The sequence below is a fragment of the Astyanax mexicanus genome, chromosome 1 (assembly GCF_023375975.1).
Source record: "Astyanax mexicanus isolate ESR-SI-001 chromosome 1, AstMex3_surface, whole genome shotgun sequence".
Taxonomy (NCBI): Eukaryota; Metazoa; Chordata; class Actinopteri; order Characiformes; family Acestrorhamphidae; genus Astyanax; species Astyanax mexicanus.
In genome coordinates, this window is record NC_064408.1 from 3142927 (window position 1) to 3161320 (window position 18394).

The following is an 18394-nucleotide window of genomic DNA, read 5'->3' on the forward strand; positions in this document are numbered from 1 at the left end:
TCGATGTCCCGTTACTGTATAGTAGAAATATATATCTATACTGTATATGTATGTGTATATATATATATATGTATGTATGTATATATACTGTATATATATATATGCGTGTGGGTGAGTGTAACGTATGGATGTATGTACGTATATCAGTATACGCTGACAAATATATAGTTACCTAACCCAAGTAAGCTAAAATTAATTCTAAATGCTTAAAAACTCTCATGCTTCACCATAATATTGCCTTTCTAATGACCAAGGGGTTACATTCTACTCTGATATGAAGGTTTCCATCCAGATATTTACACTTATATATAAATGTAGCTGTTATATACGTCATATATACGCCACAAAACAGGAAGAAGAAGTAGAAGAAGAAGAAGAAGAAGAAGATAGGAATTTGGTCCTTTAGAGGTTGAAATGATGACACAAGTTCATGAGCGAGTATCTGTATCTGCTGATTTTTTGGTGGGTGGTTTTGTTGCGTGATGATTGTAAACGGTTCCTACCGACTGTATTTCTGTGAAAAACTGTGAATTGTGAGAAGGCCTGTCACGATAACATTTAAACGCTTTTAATCGGTTTATTTGTTTGATGATATATCGTTTTAGAACTAATTTAGAGTTCATTTGAACAGTTTTTACGTTAGTTTTACGCCACTGATTTGATGAGAAAATACAACATAATAACGTTACGAATAAAACTTAAAATAAAACCACTGTTTTAAAACAAAATCAGAATTAAACAATCGCTAACTGGCTCTTTATGATAAGTAAAATAAAAAAATTACACAAAAATGACCAAAAAAGCATAAAAACTATCGTGACAGGCCTAGTTCTAAGTGCTGGAAATACTTAGTGACGCAGATTCTGGAAAATACGATGCTTCTAACAGGCACTAGGATTATACAAAGGTAAAAATTTCTAATTTATGGCATTTATCACAATTTTTTCTTTTTTTTTTGGAACAAACAAACATATCTGACCATTCTCTTTCACGCCTCACGCTACGACAGGGAGCTTCTGCTTTACTGATGGCATCAACGACAAAAATAATAAAACGATCATGTGCAAACAACACAAAACAAACAGCTTGGTCCATTTTTGATTGATCATAAAATTTAAAAACATAAAATTTTAATAAAAACTTCTAACAAAAACCTTAAACAAGAGCATCCTTCCCACCAGTAGGAACAGGATGATCTAAACCATTTTTGAATCACTTTTTTTTACAATAATAATAATTATCATAATAGTAGTAATAACATTCAGGGGAAACAAACGCAATTAAATGCAATTAAATTAGTATTCACTATCCTCCATCAGTCCAGTGCATTTCATTTAGTTTTAATTTTTGACTTAAAGATAGAAAATTGGATAAAAAACACAGATTGAAGCATCTCGAAGCACAAAACCTGTGCGTTGGAGTAGGGCTTATTAAGGCCGTCGCACACCGGACACACAAACCACATTTTCTTTCTTTCAAAATATTGGTGCTCAAGGGCTCTATTTTAGTGATCTATGGGTAAATCACCAACCGTGCACCGTGCAGCTTGGTTAAGGGTGTATCAGTTCGTCTTTGCTATCATAACGACGGGAAAAGTACACCCCCTTGTGCGACTCAAAACACATGCGACTGTCATGTACTAATTAATTTAATTAATCATGGGTGTGGTCAATTTTGGGCATAACGTGAAATAAACCAATCAGCACATCTCTTGCTCATCATTTCCTTTAAGAGTCAGGTGAGCTCTGACTTTGGTGGCTTGCTATTTTAACGGTGCAGCTACCTGGACGTGCTCGTTCAAGCTGTAAAGGTTTATTGTTGCCAAGATAGCAATGAATGTCTGACTGTTGACTGTTGTCAGGGTTCTAATCAGTCAGTGGAGCCAAGATAGCAATACTCCAGAAATTTACCTGAACATTTTTGTGGCGTCGTTTTGGGTTCAAATGAGTAAAATATATTGGTATTACTGTATAAACTCCCATTAAAAGCAATAGTTATAGTACAAATTTTTTGGCCACAGTATGGCGTTGCGTCCGGTGTGCACTAGGCTTTAAGATGACAAGTTTAAAAGAAAGATATATTTTTATATTTGTTTGAGTTTTGGAAAAAAAACTACTTTTTTGGTCTGCATACATCAGTATGGGAACCTCCCAACTTATAGTTTACCAATGGATCATTTTGTTGCTGTCCAATATTTATAACAAGTATCTAAATTTTTGCCGATTTTTGATTTACTGCATAAATTAAAGAGACAAACTCTCTTTTACTGTTTAAATTGTTGCAAAATGTCTTGATTCTTTAAAATGTGAAAATCTGAAATATACTCTTTTTACATTCACTTCCATTCAAGTTCAGAAGGTTTTTTCTCTCTCCTGTAAAGTTGCCGTTTTGGAGATACTTGTTTTTCATTGGACAGTGACGATTTGCAATATGACATGATGAATTAACTAATTTCCATAAGCACTGAATATATTCAGAATTTCGTCCCGTTCCTCTCTTTTACGAACCATGTTAATGGATCTGCTTGTAATTTTTGAAAATGGAGATATTTTATGTTCTTTGGTGTTTACAGGAAGTACAATTAATGATGGGTAACACTTCAGCATTGGGGCACTTTAATGCCCTCTTTAATTGGTGATTAAGTGTTAATGATAATAAACTGCCTCAATTTCCTGCAATTGGTCTGAAAAACTGAAAAAAATCAAACCTAAAAAACAGCTTGATTTAGGGCGTCAGCGTGTTTTTGCTATCGTAATGACAGGAAAAGTACACTTTGCGCTGCTTGAAACAAAGCTCAAAAGGCATGTACTAATTCTCTTATTTATCATGGGTGTATAATTATGTGGGCGTAACGTCAAGTTAACCAATAAGCGTATTTCCTTTAAGAGCCAGGTGAGCTCTGACTTTGGCGGATTGCTATTTTAGCGGTGCAGCTACCTGATATAGACGTGTCTAATGCTTCTCAGCTGCAGATTTTTTCGCTTAACTTTTTTAGAGACGAATTAGATGTTCCAGTTATGGGAAAAGTATAAGAATGCTGTTTTCTGTCTGAATCCTAATGTAAAATCTAGTTTAAAATAAATCCAATTAACTAAAATTGTTATTCCTAAATATGATAAAGTCTTTAAAATCACAAAGAATTAGTAAAAATGAGCTTGTAATTCTTTGCCTTATTTGTTCTGTAGTGCTGACATGCCTTAATGACTGAGTTGCTGATTTTTTTTCCGTCCAGAGCAGTGGGCGGGGCTTAGCTACCACCAAAAAAAAAAGTTCAGATTTCTGAACTCTTAAAACTTAATGAATATGAACTTGTTTTCAGCCATTTCTCATTTTCTGTAAATAAATGCTCTAAATTACAATATTTTTATTTGGAATTTGGGAGAAATGTTGTCTGTAGTTTATAGAATAAAACAACAATGTTCATTTTACTCAAACATAAACCTATAAATAGCAAAATCAGAGCAACTGATTCAGAGCTGAAGTGATCTATTACGTTTTTCCAGAGCTCAATATTTTTCTAGTACTTGCCAATGGATATTTTGCAGAAAAGTTATTTCTTAATATCAGCAAATAGTAAATTACCAGCCAATTACAGGGCATTACCAGGCCATTCCAATGAAGCCCCTTTCCAAAATACTGAAGTGTTACCCAATTAAAAGTTTTCTTCTTAGTCTTCTTAGACGATGAACTCCATTCTGTCCATTCTCGCGGACTCTGATGCTAGTCAGAAAGCTAAGCTAAGTTTCCAAACGCCTCTGCGAACACTCTGAATAGCACACAATGTGCCTGAATGGAAGCTCGGCATCCGGTCCAGTGTCCAAACTTAATCCAATGACCTCAGAAGCCTCAGGCTAGCTGAGCTTAGCATTAGCATACCTAGACTAGATTAGCCAAGTTAGCGGGTTTAACGCACACCTACCGATCCCAGAAACTAAAGTTCTCCCAGAGGGTTGCACAGTGAAGGTTATTGGTTCTTCAGTTGGACTGCAGACATAGATGTTATTTGGAGGACAATGAGCAGCTCGGAGAGACCTGCTCAAAAGGCCTGAAGGCAATCTATTGTCATGGGTTTCAGCATTGCTACATTAAAAGCTCAGCTGGTGGTCGGCACCACCTTTTGGAATTCGGCTGGTGGCAAGTGACGGACGTCGTGATCATGGCACCACCCGAACCTACTGAATCAGTGGAAATCAGACCCAAGACTAACTAAAATCTCAAGTGCATATGGTGTAAAATTGGGGTTTAGATTGGTGGTAAAGCCAGATGTGAATAAAAAACTAGAGTGGGGAAATAAGCATTTTTGTTTAAAATAGCTTTTTAGATTTTTTTTACACTTTTATGAATATGAAAAAGTTAGGGCTGCACAATATTTTAGCTCATTTTAGCTTCACAATGGCAAATGGTCTCGTTTTTCGCTGTATCTGATTTAAAAGCAAAATTTACACTGTTCTCATTTTCCATGACACACCTACCTCCAAAAAGTAGAGCATCAACAGCAAGTTTTAAAACGTTAAATTTAAAAATTAAAAAAAACATTGGCTCTATCTTTTCTGAACACTGAACACTCTAAAGGGTGCTCTATTCCAGCAGAACAATGCTCGTCCACGTACTTTTAAGGTGAACCGTCAACCGTTCAGCTTGATTTAGGGCGTGTTAGTGTGTCTTTGCTATCGTAACGTCGGGAAAAGTAAAGAAAACCTTGAGCAGCTCGAAACGTGGGCTTAATTTTGGGCGTAACGTGAATTAAACCAATCAGCGTGTCACTTGCTCATCATTCCCTTTAAGAGCCAGATGTTGACAATTAACTTTTTGCATTTGAAGATAGCAATGAACGTCTGATTGTTGAAGGTTTATCTGCTGAAGGAGAAAAAGACCTGCAGCGAAACAAATGCTTTAAAGACTATTTTAGTATGTGAAGATCAATAAATATTTCCTATATCAGTCTAAATTTCTATTTCTTCTGAATAGAATTACAATCCCACACTTCCTTTTGGGTTCAGCTATTTTTTTTAGCAACCATTACTTTGAGAATTTAAGCTCTACTTTAGTTTTTTTCAAGGCGAGCTGTCAACCGTGCAACCGTGCAACTTGATTTTGGGCGTGTCAGTGTGTCTTTGCTATCATAACGACAGGAAAAGTACACCTTGCACAGCTGGAAACTTGCAAAAGTCACTTGCTCATCATTGTCTTTAAGAGTCAGGTGAGCTCTGACTTTGGTGGATTGCTATTGTAACGGTGCAGCTACCTGGACGTGTTCAACAAACTCTTCTCAGCAGAGGAAACTGAGCTGCTGGTTGACGCTGTGAAGGAGCTCCAGCATTGCCAAGATAGCAATGAACGTCTGACTGTTGACTCTTGTCAGGGTTTTAATCAGTCAGTGGCGCTCCTGTGTTTTCTGTTTTCAAGATAAAGATAGCAATACACCAGAAATGTACCTGAACACACCTCATTTCCAGAACACCACGCCCATCAGTGTAGATATATTCAGAAACACTGTTGCTATTTAAACCAGGCAGGATAAAGGTGGTAAAATGCTTTTTTTTTGCAATATTGTGCAGCCCTAATTATTAAAAGTTATTCACTTTTTGTTTGCTGTGGCTTGGTTTTCTGCATAACTGGCGACAAATGCACTGTAATGTTCCTAAAATGTTTCTGGAATCTGATTAGTGGACATAGAGTTCGTTTTTTGCAGAATGTTCATAACCCAACATAAAAAAAAAACTTTGGAAAACTTTGCTTTAGAGAGAAATGCAGCAATCAGACGGTTTCAAAGGCCTGCCGTTGTTCCAGGCTGGGTGGAATGCATATTTTCAACATATTTCACTTGCGCTGATTTTGCCGGACTTTAACCATATTGTGTATAATAGGTACCAAATAAAGATTCCAGCGAATCCGTGAAAGACAACGCCAAACTTCAGGGATGAACGCGGTGATGGAGAGCAGAAATGGAGGAATGTTTGGGATTTATAAAGAGTTGGGGGGATGTGGGGAATGTGAGTTATGATTAATTGATTAATATTTAGCCAGAACTGTGTTTCTTCTATGCTTGTGTGGTATCTTTTTTTTTTTTTTTTTGCAAGGCCGAGTTATTAAAGATATCAAAACTAAAGCTAATACGACTGACCCTGTGTACAAACCAGCATGGCTGTGTTCAAATACCACCACCACCACTAAAGATTACAATACTGATGTCCAAATAACAATCTAAACACTCCTAGAGATACGAGGACATTTCTGATAAGAGTAATAATAATACTTCCATCATGTACAGGGTAATTACAAACGTTCGGATAACTGTATGACATCAAAGTTCTTACGCAGTATCTTACTATTGAAGAAAATGAAGAAAATCTCTTGAATTAGAAGTATCGTATTGTATCGTATCGTAGATGTTGCGCAAAAAAACCACAAACGTTTTTAGTAAAAAGCTTAAGCGGACCAATAGAAATGACTTTTTTCTTCTTCTTCCACTCTAAAAGTATCACATTGTAGATGTTTGTACAGTTTTTTTTTTTTTTGCGCAACAGCAACGATTTTTACCTATAAAACTTAAAACTTACTACCGGTATACAAGATGTTCACCCGCCACATCACGCAAACGAAACGAAACAAAACGAAGGGCCCGTAGACGCTCATCAACATACAAAAAACACCAATATATGGCAGAGAAATAAATACGGAGAATTCAAACCATTGTGCGTATCTTCAATAGAATAACAAAAGTTGTGTTCGATAGCAAAAAAGACATAGTTTTCACGTTTTTATACGTTTTTTCTGGTGTGCGTAGATGTTCGACGTTAGGTTAGAGCCTAAAGGTAAAGTTCTAACAGGCACTGTTAGCTGGAAGCTGCCGTTCTTGATAAAAATCTCAGTCAAACTTCGCCCCGACGTGCAACTCTACAGCTTTAGACATCTACAGTAGGTTTACCTTTAAAAGAAGCGTAGAACTACTCGCTGATTTTTACCCATCTAAAAGAGATGCAGCGCTATGTGTGGGAGAGCAGGGCACGGCCTAACACCATAGCTCACGTATATTTTAGGTGTTTAAATGAGTTAAACAGATTCCAGTAAAATGTTTCTGGTCGTCTGTTTGAAGCAGATCAGCCTCCAAACATGGTGCAGGTAGTTTCACATATTGGCTGCATTCCAAAGACTAAGCTGCAGCCTAGGAAGGGTGAAATGTTCGTGCGAAAGTTGCAATGTTTGTTTGTACCAATTCCTGGGATGCAGCTGATGTATCTTTCTAGGCCCACAATAACTAGAGGTGTAAGAAAGTATCAATATATTAAAGTATCGTGATATTATTGCTTTGCAATGTAAAGATTGGTGTCTTAGTGTTTAATCCCCGCCCTCTAAGTAGCAGTCATTAGATTGCACTGTTCTGATTGGCCCAAAAAACTTTTTTTTCTTTTAATTACATTTTGTAAACACGATTTAGAATTTCTTGTTTAATATAATTCAAACAATCTCAATATATCGCCTTGCTTACAGTATTGGGATATATCGGTACATTATATATTAAAATCATAACCTCTGTATCGTAAAACGTATCATTATGTGTGCGATTACAACGTGAACAGTGTTGGTTTTTACATACTTCTTAATTCTGCACGTATTTTTGCAAGAGGCGGGGCTTTTAGGGTGATACTACCCAACAAATATTTTGGCCGTGTTTGGTTTGGAATGCTGATCTGTTTCAAATCTGTGTTGTTAACATGTTGCTATGTAGTTGCTGGGGTGATGCTTGGTGGTTGCTATGACGTTGCTAAGTTGTTGCTATCTGTTTGCTAGAGTATTGTTTAGCAGCTGCTATTGTGTTGCTAAGTGGTGGCCATCTGGTGCCTAGGGTTTTGCTTGGTGGCTGCTATGGTGTTGCTAAGTTGTTGCTATTTGGCCGCTAGGGTTTTGCTAGGTGGTTGCTATGGTGTTGCTAAGTGCTTGCTCTGCAATGTGCAACCATAACTAAAAATGAAGTTTTCGTTTAATGATGAAGCAAAATATTAATTTTTAAATGAGTGATGTACAGGTTGCTCATTAAAAATGTGAATATTTCAGAATTTTCCAGAATAATGGGTAATAATAAGATGATGGAAAAAATCTAATAATCAGATTTTTCCTTTGAAACCAGTCAATAAACTATCTGGTCTCTACAGTGTTGCTAAGTTCTTGCTGTCTGGTCGCTATGGTGTTGCTCGGTGGTTGCTGTGGTGTTGCTATGGAGTGCTTGCTTTTTTTTTACTGTATGTTAAGCTGAGCCCTGGTCTCCCGTAACACTTAAACCGGCACCGGCATCTCGTTTCACTGTCGCCCTTTAATTTTTTTATTTCCTCGCTTTAGCTGAACAGAAAGAGAGAGTGTTTTTTGTTTTATTCCGTCTTTCTTTATTGTTCCTCTCTTTCTCTCTCTCTCTGACAGTCTGAGGAATTTACATTGTCTTTTTTTCGTCTGGTCTTTCTCTCTTTTCTTTCTTTCTGTTTTTCTCTTTTATTTTGGCTCGGGCGCGTCATCTTCATCAACATCAATTGTCATCCCACTTTGATTTTTCATTATTATTATTATTATTATTTTTATATATATATTTTGTGAGCTCATGCTGGGAATAATAGAAAACTGAGCTGGTTCGTGTCGTGTGTGTGTGTGTTTTTTTTTTTTTAGCGCTGAATATGAATGATTTGATTCATCCCGCTCCATCAGCGGCGAGCGGCGTTCGTAGTTAACCGAGCAAATTGCCTACTTAGGTACCAAATAAAGATTCCAGCGAAAGAGCAGAAATGGAGGAATGTTTGGGATTTATAAAGAGTTGGGGGGATGTGGGGAATGTGAGTTATGATCAATTGATTAATAGTTGAGTAGTTAACCGAGCAAATTGCCTACTTCATTCGGTCAGGCACTGTGGGAAACGAGCGACGGGGAGAAAAAAAAAAGGAGAGGATGTTTTCATTTGTGATTAAATGTTAAATATTTGGCCCTAAATCATCACCAATAAACACAACTGTTATTGTTAGCGTAATGATGAAAAGGAAGCTTTTGAGTAGAGCAGATGGCGTGACGCTAAATTGCAATATTCCGCCTTAATAAAGGGAAGCATCGGGCGAACGGCGGCGAGGAGAGAACAATTCATTTCTTTCTCTTTCTTTTACTCTTCTTTTTCCTTTCCTTTCTCTTCGCTCGGTGAAGCGACTGTGGGTTGTAGAGAAGAGAGAGCTCATAAAAACGCTCAGAAACGCCGGAGAGGGTGGTAGAAAGCATGGCTTCACCTCCACTCACAGCATCGCAAGCTCAGCGAGGACAGCCATCTGTCATCCTCACACTCAATAAACTACTTTACCAGCCCTCAAATACAATCTTTCTTTGCTTCAGCAAATGGCAGAAGTTATCCCTGCTGTTGATCTAGGACGACTCCCTAAATCCAAATCCGCTTATTAAACCGGCGAAATAACGTCAGAGAGCGCCTACTGTACCTCATCTCATCTCCCGGCCGAAGAGACTACTGCTTACTGATTACCAGGGTTCCTCCATGTATCTGCGTGTAGAAATAATGTAGAAATAAATGGCATTCACAACGTCCTACTGCACTCCCCTCCTTATAAAACCCTCCTGAATTCACTGAAGAATAATCTGTAAATCTGCAATTCCGGCTGTTTATTCCCATAAATCTCATAAATCTGTCGTAAAAATGATTCTGTATTTTGTTAAGAAATCTCTTCCGTTAAAATCTGTGCTGTATAAACTGTAGAATATGTGTCTTTTAATAATGTGCCTCTGGAGAAACCGAAACTGAAGGAAACTAAGCGAAATTAAAACACGTTTTAATCCTAAATACATAGATAGATAAAGAGAGTGTTTTTTATATGAGTGTGTGTTTATCGTCTTTGGATTTAATCATAGCAACAACAATAATAGTAGTAGAAGTAGTAGTAATAGTACTTACTATACAGGTTACTAATGAATGTGTGTATATACAGCTCTAGAAAAAAAATAATTAAAAGACCACTCACTTAAAAATTACGAGTTTCTTAGTTTTTACCAAATTTAAAAGCTATAATAATGTAATAAAGTGGAAGATGGATGATCACGAGCCATCCAAACAAAGCTAAACTGATTGAATTTTAATTTTGCACCAGGAGAGAATAGAATAAAGTTATCCAAAAGCAGTGTGGAAGAGGAGAACATGATGCCAAGATGCATGACAAAAAACTGTGATTAAAAACCACCAAATATTGATTTCTGAACTCTTAAAACTTTATGAATATGAACTTGTTTTTTTTTTCATTATTTGAGGTCTGAAAGCTCTGCATCTTTTTTGTTATTTCAGCCATTTTTGAGACCTTTTTCATTTGGAATGTGGGAGAAATGTTGTCTGTAGTTTATAGAATAAAACAACAATGTTCATTTTACAGAAACATAAACCTATAAATAGCAAAATCAGAGAAACTGATTCAGAAACTGAAGTGCTCTCTTCATTTTTTCCAGAGCTGTATATTTATATATATACTGTATATTTACGCAATGAACTAAGAACAAATTAGCATCCAGGACTGTAATTGTAAAATCATAATAATGATAATAATAATTAAAAATCTGATCTAATCTGATCTGAACGCAAACAGAAACGTAACTTACGAACTGAATCTGATATCTGGCTCATGTGCTGCTCTGATGATCTGATGATAGAAGTTTGTGAATAAGAAGAGTACGGTAGAATTCGATTGGATGGTTTAGATTGTTGGATGGTTTGGCAGGACAGCGGCTCCGTCCCATTCCGCTTATACGTTTATAATCGTATTCAAAGCCATTAAATTGCTCTCAACACTCGACAACATTCAACATTCACTCACAGGAGAAACGTCACGTCAGACACCGTTCCTCACGACCAGACAACAATCGTCACTGCCTTAAAATACAAACAGATTAATTATATATACATATATCATCACTGTGCTGCAAAAAATTTAAAGTGCACCAATTTTTTATTATGATTATTTACTAAAATGTCCAAATTCTGTTTATTATCTGATTACTGCAGAAACCGAACCAGATTTTTGCTTTGCAGACAGTCAGTAAACTGTCTGGTTGCTAGGGTTTTGCTAGGTGGTTGCTATGGTGTTGCTGAGTTGTTGCTATCTGGTCGCTAGGGTAGGAAGACTCCAATAATCAGATTTTTCCTTTGCAACCAGTCAGTAAACTATCTGGTTACTAGGGTTTTGCTAGGTGGTTGCTATGGTGTTGCTAAGTTGTTGCTATTTGGTCGCTGGGGTTGAAAAAACTTCTAAACAGATTTTTCCTTTGCAACCAGTTCCTAAACTATCTGGTGGCTAGGGATTTGCTAAGTTGTTGCAATCTGGTTTCCAGGGTGGGAAAACTCCAATAATCAGATTTTTCTTTTGCAAGCAGTCGATAAACTATCTGGTCGCTAGGGTGTTGCTTGGTGGTTGCTATCTCGTTGCTAAGTTGTTGCTATCTGGTCGCTAGGATAGAAAAACTCCTATAATCAGATTTTTCCTTTGCAACCGGTCAATGAACTCATGTAATTAGACAGTACTTAAGTGTTAAGTGTTAAGTGTTTTCACTAATGCACAGACTAAGAAATCTCAGAATACTCCGGTTAAGAGTATGCATATGTATCAGAAAACTGCATAATCAGATTACGTATTGATCAACTGCATTGACTTCTGTACAATTTTGTGCAGGACAGCGACAATATATATACATATACTCAGACAAAACTAAAGATATATATATAGATATATAAATAGATGGCAGATTTATTTTTACTCATATGTAGAGAGATATTAGGGTATATATAGGATTGGACAGCTAAACTGTGGTCTAAGCCGTGATCTGAACGCTAAACGCAGACGTTTTAAATAGAAGGCCATGTGATTTACGAAATACGCTCATAACAGCATCGTCACGAAAATTCATCAAATCAAACGCCATAAAAAATATCACAGGGAGATTTACAAAAGCACTATGATTGTTACGTGGGCCGGGGCACTTTGGACTTTAATACGACACTAGTTTATTATTTAATACAAAAGAGGCTTTTATTTTGGTGATTTCAGGGGTTAAAAGCCACCACCCTTACTTATTTATTTATTTATTTATGGTCCTTTAAATGATACAAGGCAAAGCCTGGGTGTTTTTTTTTTTTTTTTTATCGGACTGTATTTATTGCTGGTAGTTTTTAAAACTTTGCTCACAGACAGATGGCGGTAAATTTATGCATGTGATTATTTATTAATTTAGGCAGTGATTGTTTGCAGGTAAGGACGCAAGTTTTTTTTTTTTTTAAGTGATAAATACTGTACAGTTATTAATATTATCATTATTATTGTTGATGGTATTATTAATGTATTAAATATTATTATTATTATTATTATAGCATGATAGCCAGTGGCGTATGGTTTTACGATGGATGAAAAACGGACAGTGATTTGTTTTTGTTTGTGTGTTTTTGTGATGTCATGCTTGGAGCTATACAAAGAGGCACTTTGTTATTAAACCTAGATTTTCTTTACTGTTCTCTTCCGTAAAGGGCAGGAAGAAGCTTAATGTACAACGGTGCGTGTTTTCCGTTATTTTTACGCATTTTCAGCGCTTCCGTATTTCCTGTACTTTTCCGTATTTTCTGTACTTTTCCGTATTTTCCATAGGTACAGTAATAATGCTATAGCTGTTATATATTGTGATGTGGATTATTGAGAGTTGTAGCCTTACTTATGTCTTCATGACCAGTGTGGTGATTTATCGGACTAAAACCTTCGTAGTAAAGAAAAATAAAAACTGTCACGGACGAAACTCGACTTGCAAAAAAGTCTTTTTACAGCTTTTTTTCTCGTGTGTTGTTACGAATAACGTTGTTTTTGATTGTGCAACAGAACTGAAAACTACTGAAAACCAGCTATTTGAATCATTTCTACTTTGAAAAAATAAAAAAGAACAAAAATACCATTTTTGTGTATGTCACCATTTTTTTTTTTTTTACATCAGCGGTGCGATTCTAACATGCACTCTGTGCCCAAACACTACTACCAGCTAGGAAACAATGTGTAAAATGTGTAAGGTATAGATAGATCAAGAAACGGACGAACGAACGAACACATGTACTGTATTAAAAATACGGAATACGGAAGAAATGAAGAAAGGTGATAAAATCATATGAAATAAACTGACTGTGAAAGCAAAGAGGATCCTGTAATCTGTACTGTACACCAAAAAATAACAAAAAAAAAAAAAAACGAAACAAAAAGAAGTCATGGTTAAACTGAAAACGACCACTTTTGTTTTTATCACGTAAATACGGAAACCAAACCAAATACCTACTGTAATTGTACACTAGAGTCGTACAGCAAGTATATAGTATAATGTGAATAAGGAAAAAATGAAGGAAAAAATGTACAGCGACTGTACTGTACTACTCTCTGAAGTGAACTGCTGAATCTATAGTGATTTTTTTTTTTTAAATCTCCGTTTATCGCCCGTTTATCGTTTACCGGATGGGCGATGAAACGCAGATGCAGTAATGATGAACAGGCTACGCACAAGAATAGAAACATCGGAGCATCCGATCTGCGTCGTAAATCTGTGTATCGAAGTAAAGCGGTAAAAAATTCACAAAAGCTACACGATTTTGGCTTTTTAAACAGAGAATAGGAGAAAAAAGACTGATTTTCTTATTTTTTCAGATTTTTTTTTTATAGTTTTTTACGTTTTTTTAACACATGAACAAACAGAGTCACACTGATTCGGGGCTTTGGAGCTTATTATAACACTTCAAAACAGACTAATATGTAAAAAATATGAGACAGCAATTCTAGTATTGTATGATCTCTGACACTCTGACACGTAAAAAAAGTGGCGGCGACTAAGAAGACCCTTTCACACTGAGCACGAGATTTTTTTGGGACGTGATAATGCATTTTGTTTATTAACCTGTGAATTTTAAAAAAAAAATGTATAGTGTGTTTGCTGCTTGATGGAGATCTGCGCAGGTGCAGCAGCCAGACCAAGCTGTGATAAATCACATTTTTGAGCATTTTTGAGTTAAACACTGCAAAATATTCGTAAGAATATTGTCTAATTTTATCAGTGCTTTATAATAAATATGTATTTGAAGCTGTAATTAAACCTTCAGTTAGAAGTATTTTGTTTTTTTCCATTCATAGAGATGGGAGGCTGGCCTCGTGTGACATTAGATAAATGCATGCCCACAAGTCAAGACTTATTATTTTATAAATTACTTGTGTGAAAGGGTCTTAAGTTCATCCTAAACCACCATTTAAAACAACGACACATGGTTATTATTAATATTATATTGTATAGAAAGTATAGATAGAAACTTTGCTGGAATAAGCTAGAGCAGTGAGCAGTACCTCTGTATGCTGTATGCTGCTGTAGACGATGCTGAGAAGCGTTAGCATTAGCGTTAGCATGTGCGCTTGGGATTTGTGTTTTGTGGGTGTAGTCATGTTCTGTATTCATTGTTTGTACGTGTGAGTGTGTGTGAGAGTGTCTGTAAGTGTGTGTGTGTGTGTGTGTGTGAGTGAATCAGCAAAAGCAGAGAAGGTTGCATTTTATAACACACCATAGTAGTGCCAATAAGTGCCAATACGGAATTGCATTGTATTGGTTTTTCTCTCTCTCTATCTCTCTCACACACACACACACATACACACACACACACACACACACACTCTCGCGCATTCTCTGCTGTAATATGAAAGGTTCTGTGAAAGCAAAACATTGTCAGAGAAGCACCTTTACAGTCGATAGTGCATTTGGTTGTGTTATTTAAATATCATTAAGGCTGTTTTTAAGGACACAGACACAATGGCCAATATAATGCATTCATTTTTTTATGTTTTTTTATGTTTTTATGGAGATTTTGTTGGTTTTCAACAGTGTACCTCATCTAATCATCTGTTTGGAAGCCATATTGATTGATCTGCTCACTACTATAGTGCTTGTCTGGTGAGTGAATGCTAGATAAATAGGTGCACGGTTGATCTGACCTGGCCTGGCAGTACGTTTCTTTTATCATTCTTTTTTTTATTTGTACAATTTAACTCAGTTGTCTTTGCAATTTAGCTGATTCTCAATTAACCCAACACTAGGACTAGGCTGATACATAAAAAAAAAGATAAAAAAAGTCTCCTCCTCTTTCCCAACTGCAACCAATCAGTGTAGCATCACCGTGCTTAGAGGAAAGCTCTGGATCTTCTGTCAGCTAACTGAAGCCTGCGCCAACCAGCATCACAATGAGAGCGAACAGCACAACCAATTAACTGTGCTCTCTCTGAGTCCGGCTGCTGATGCCAAGGAACGAATCAAGGTCTTAGTCTGCTGAGTCTGTTGGAGCCGTCTGGCCGCGGGTTTGAATAGGAATGCACTGAATATTCCAATATTCCAACTAATTCACAATCTTTTGGCCAAAAATCTTCACAAAAATATTTATATTTATGTTTTATACTTTACTGTGCTGATCAATGGCTAAAATAATAAATTTAAATGTGATTTTTAACATATTTTGTGTTGTGATCCCAACAAGCTCAGCTGTTTTGCTGCTCTGATTTTGATGCTTAATGGAGATCTGCGCAAGCGCAGCAGCCAGAACATGCTGTGATTAATTAAATTTTTAAGCATTATTTAGCTAAATATTACTTTTTTTTTTTTAGAATACAAGTATGTTGTTAAAACTGTAATTATACTAACGTTTCCAGTATTTAGGTCGCTCTCTGTTCATAGAGATGGGAGGCTGGCCTTATTTAACCTTAGATACCTGCTTGGTTATCTAAGGTCCTCTAATATTGTGCTTTGTTGGTTCGTCTGGTGGGATATTTTAAAAGTTTTGATGTTCAATCTTCAGTGATAAATATTTTTACGTTGTAATTATCTATTGGGCTTTATTAAGAGCAACAGAAAATACATTTAGGCTATTTAATGTATTAAATGGTAAAAATTGACTCTGTTCAGTCTTGAGTATTCAGTGTTTAGCTTTCGGTCAAATGCTTCTTTTTTAAAATTTCAGTTTTTGTTTTTGCCATCTCTTAGACTCCAGCTGCTGATGCCAAAGAAGTCAAAGTATTATTTTTTTTTTTTTAGGTTTGCTGAGCCTGGAGCCGTCTGGCTGAGATTTTATTCATCCAGCAAAATTATACGGCCAAAATCCGCAAAAAAAGTATTAAAAATACTGTATTGATCATTATAACATATTCATACAGTAAGTTTAAATACTGTATTAAAAGCTTTGTTCGTTCGTCTTCTGGGATATTTAAAATTTGAGATGTTCAGTGATTATTTTTTTTATTTGTTGTAATTTGTATTGCACTGTTTCCTTTAAAAAGTAATAGAAAATATATTTAAGCTATTTATTTTATTAAATGGTAAAGAAAGTAAAAAAAAAAAAATCTGTGTTTAATCTTTGCTATACAATTCTTAGCCTTCAGTCAAATGTTTCTGACAAAAATGTCAATTTCAGTGCATTCCTACTTTTCTTCTAAATTTTTTGGGAGTGCACAACAATAAATAAAAGGACTTTCTTCCCTCAAAACAATGGAGCACACTTCAGAAATGTCTTTTACAGACACAAATCTACACGGCCCATTATTGGCTGCTCAAGGACAGGTAGAGGAACGCGGCAGCCTGTTAGAAACAGCTGCATTCAGATTTAAGAAACAATAAAGGTCCAGAGTCATTCTTCTCTCAGCGTTTTTCTCCCCCAAATCCAACAACAACAGCCATCTGAAGTTTCCTCCGGGGAAGATCAAGGGCAGCGTTTTCAGGGCTGAACGTGACGAGCCATGAAACGCTCTGCACGGCATTAGGAGACGGAGAAAGAGGCGAATCTGAGCGACAGTTCTGCAGAAAAGACTCAACGGGAGGTCCACCAATCAAAACTGTTCAACCACAGCAGGCCTGGAGATCGTTATACCAGAGGAACAGGCCGGCTTCGCTGATTCCAGACCAAGGCTGTCAAGGCAAAGACCTTTAAGACCAAGAACTTCAAGACCTCGGCCAAGACTTAAAAGCCAAGACCTTTAAGACCTTGACCAAGACATCAAGACCAAGACCTTAAAGACCTCGGCCAAGACCTTCGAACCCTTGACCAAGACTTCAAGGCCAAGACGTTCAAGGCAAAGACCTTTAAGACCAAGACCTTTTAAGACCTCGACCAAGACTTCAAGGCCAAGACATTCAATCAAAGACCTTTAAAACCAAGATTTTCAAGCCCAAGACCTTCAAGGCAAAGACCTTCAAGGCAAGACCTTCAAAGATCTTTAAAACCAAGCCTTTAAAACCAAGACTTCAAGACCAAGAGTTCAAGACCAAGATCAAGACTTCAATACCTTCAAGACCAAGACCTTTAAAACCAAGCCTTTCAAGACCAAGACCTTTTAAACCAAGCCTTTAAGACCAAGACTTCAAGACCAAGAGTTCAAGACCCAAAATTTAATATCTCAACACTCTGGACACAAAAGCATCCAGGCTAACTGTTATTTCAGGCTAACCTGTATTTGCTGCATCTGTAAACTCTTGTTCTGCTTTTCCTGGGGCGTTCCTGATGAGCGCCAGTTCCATCTGTAGTATATTATAATTTCTTTGAACATCTAATAATTTCTCAGAACCAACAGAATCAACAGAAGCCAATCGATTTAACTCTAGTCTGTAGTGCACAATCATACGCCACAGACAACTGCTGAATGTGAACCTCACTCGCAATAGAAGCTGTTGGTCAGCTGCCGAATTTAAACTCTTGTGCCTGATGAGTGCCAGTTTCATCAATAGCGCACAATCAAATGCCACAAATGACTGTCGATTCTAGGCCATATCTAATATTTTCTCAGAATTGACCAAAGCTTACCGATTCAACTCAAACCTGATCTTATTTTTTGTTATATAGCACCAGTCAAAAGCTTGGACACGCCTTCTGATTATGATGAACTTATCCTGTGCAACTGAGGTTTTAAACTCTTGTTCTGCTTTTCCTGGGGTGGTCCTGATTAGTGCCAGTTCCATCTTTAGAGCACAATCCAATGTCACAGACGACTGTCGAATGTTCGCAATAGAATAGCTGCTGAATTCCATCAATAAATTTAAATAGTATATAGCCTTCACTACGATATTAATAAGATTAGCTTACTAAATAAAACTGAGGAAATTTTGTTTTAAATGCTGAACTTCACAGTTTTCTCGTAATTGGTAGAACTATGGAAAGCAGCATTGAAATTATAACAATTTCATTTTAATTGATATCATATTCCATAATGCAAGGTCAAACCTTAGAGCTGATAACTTGCTCAGACAGAAATGTACAGAAATATATAAATACAGTATAACTTAAATCGATTTTATTGACTTCCATTGCACAGAATTTTGTAGAGTATAAATATAT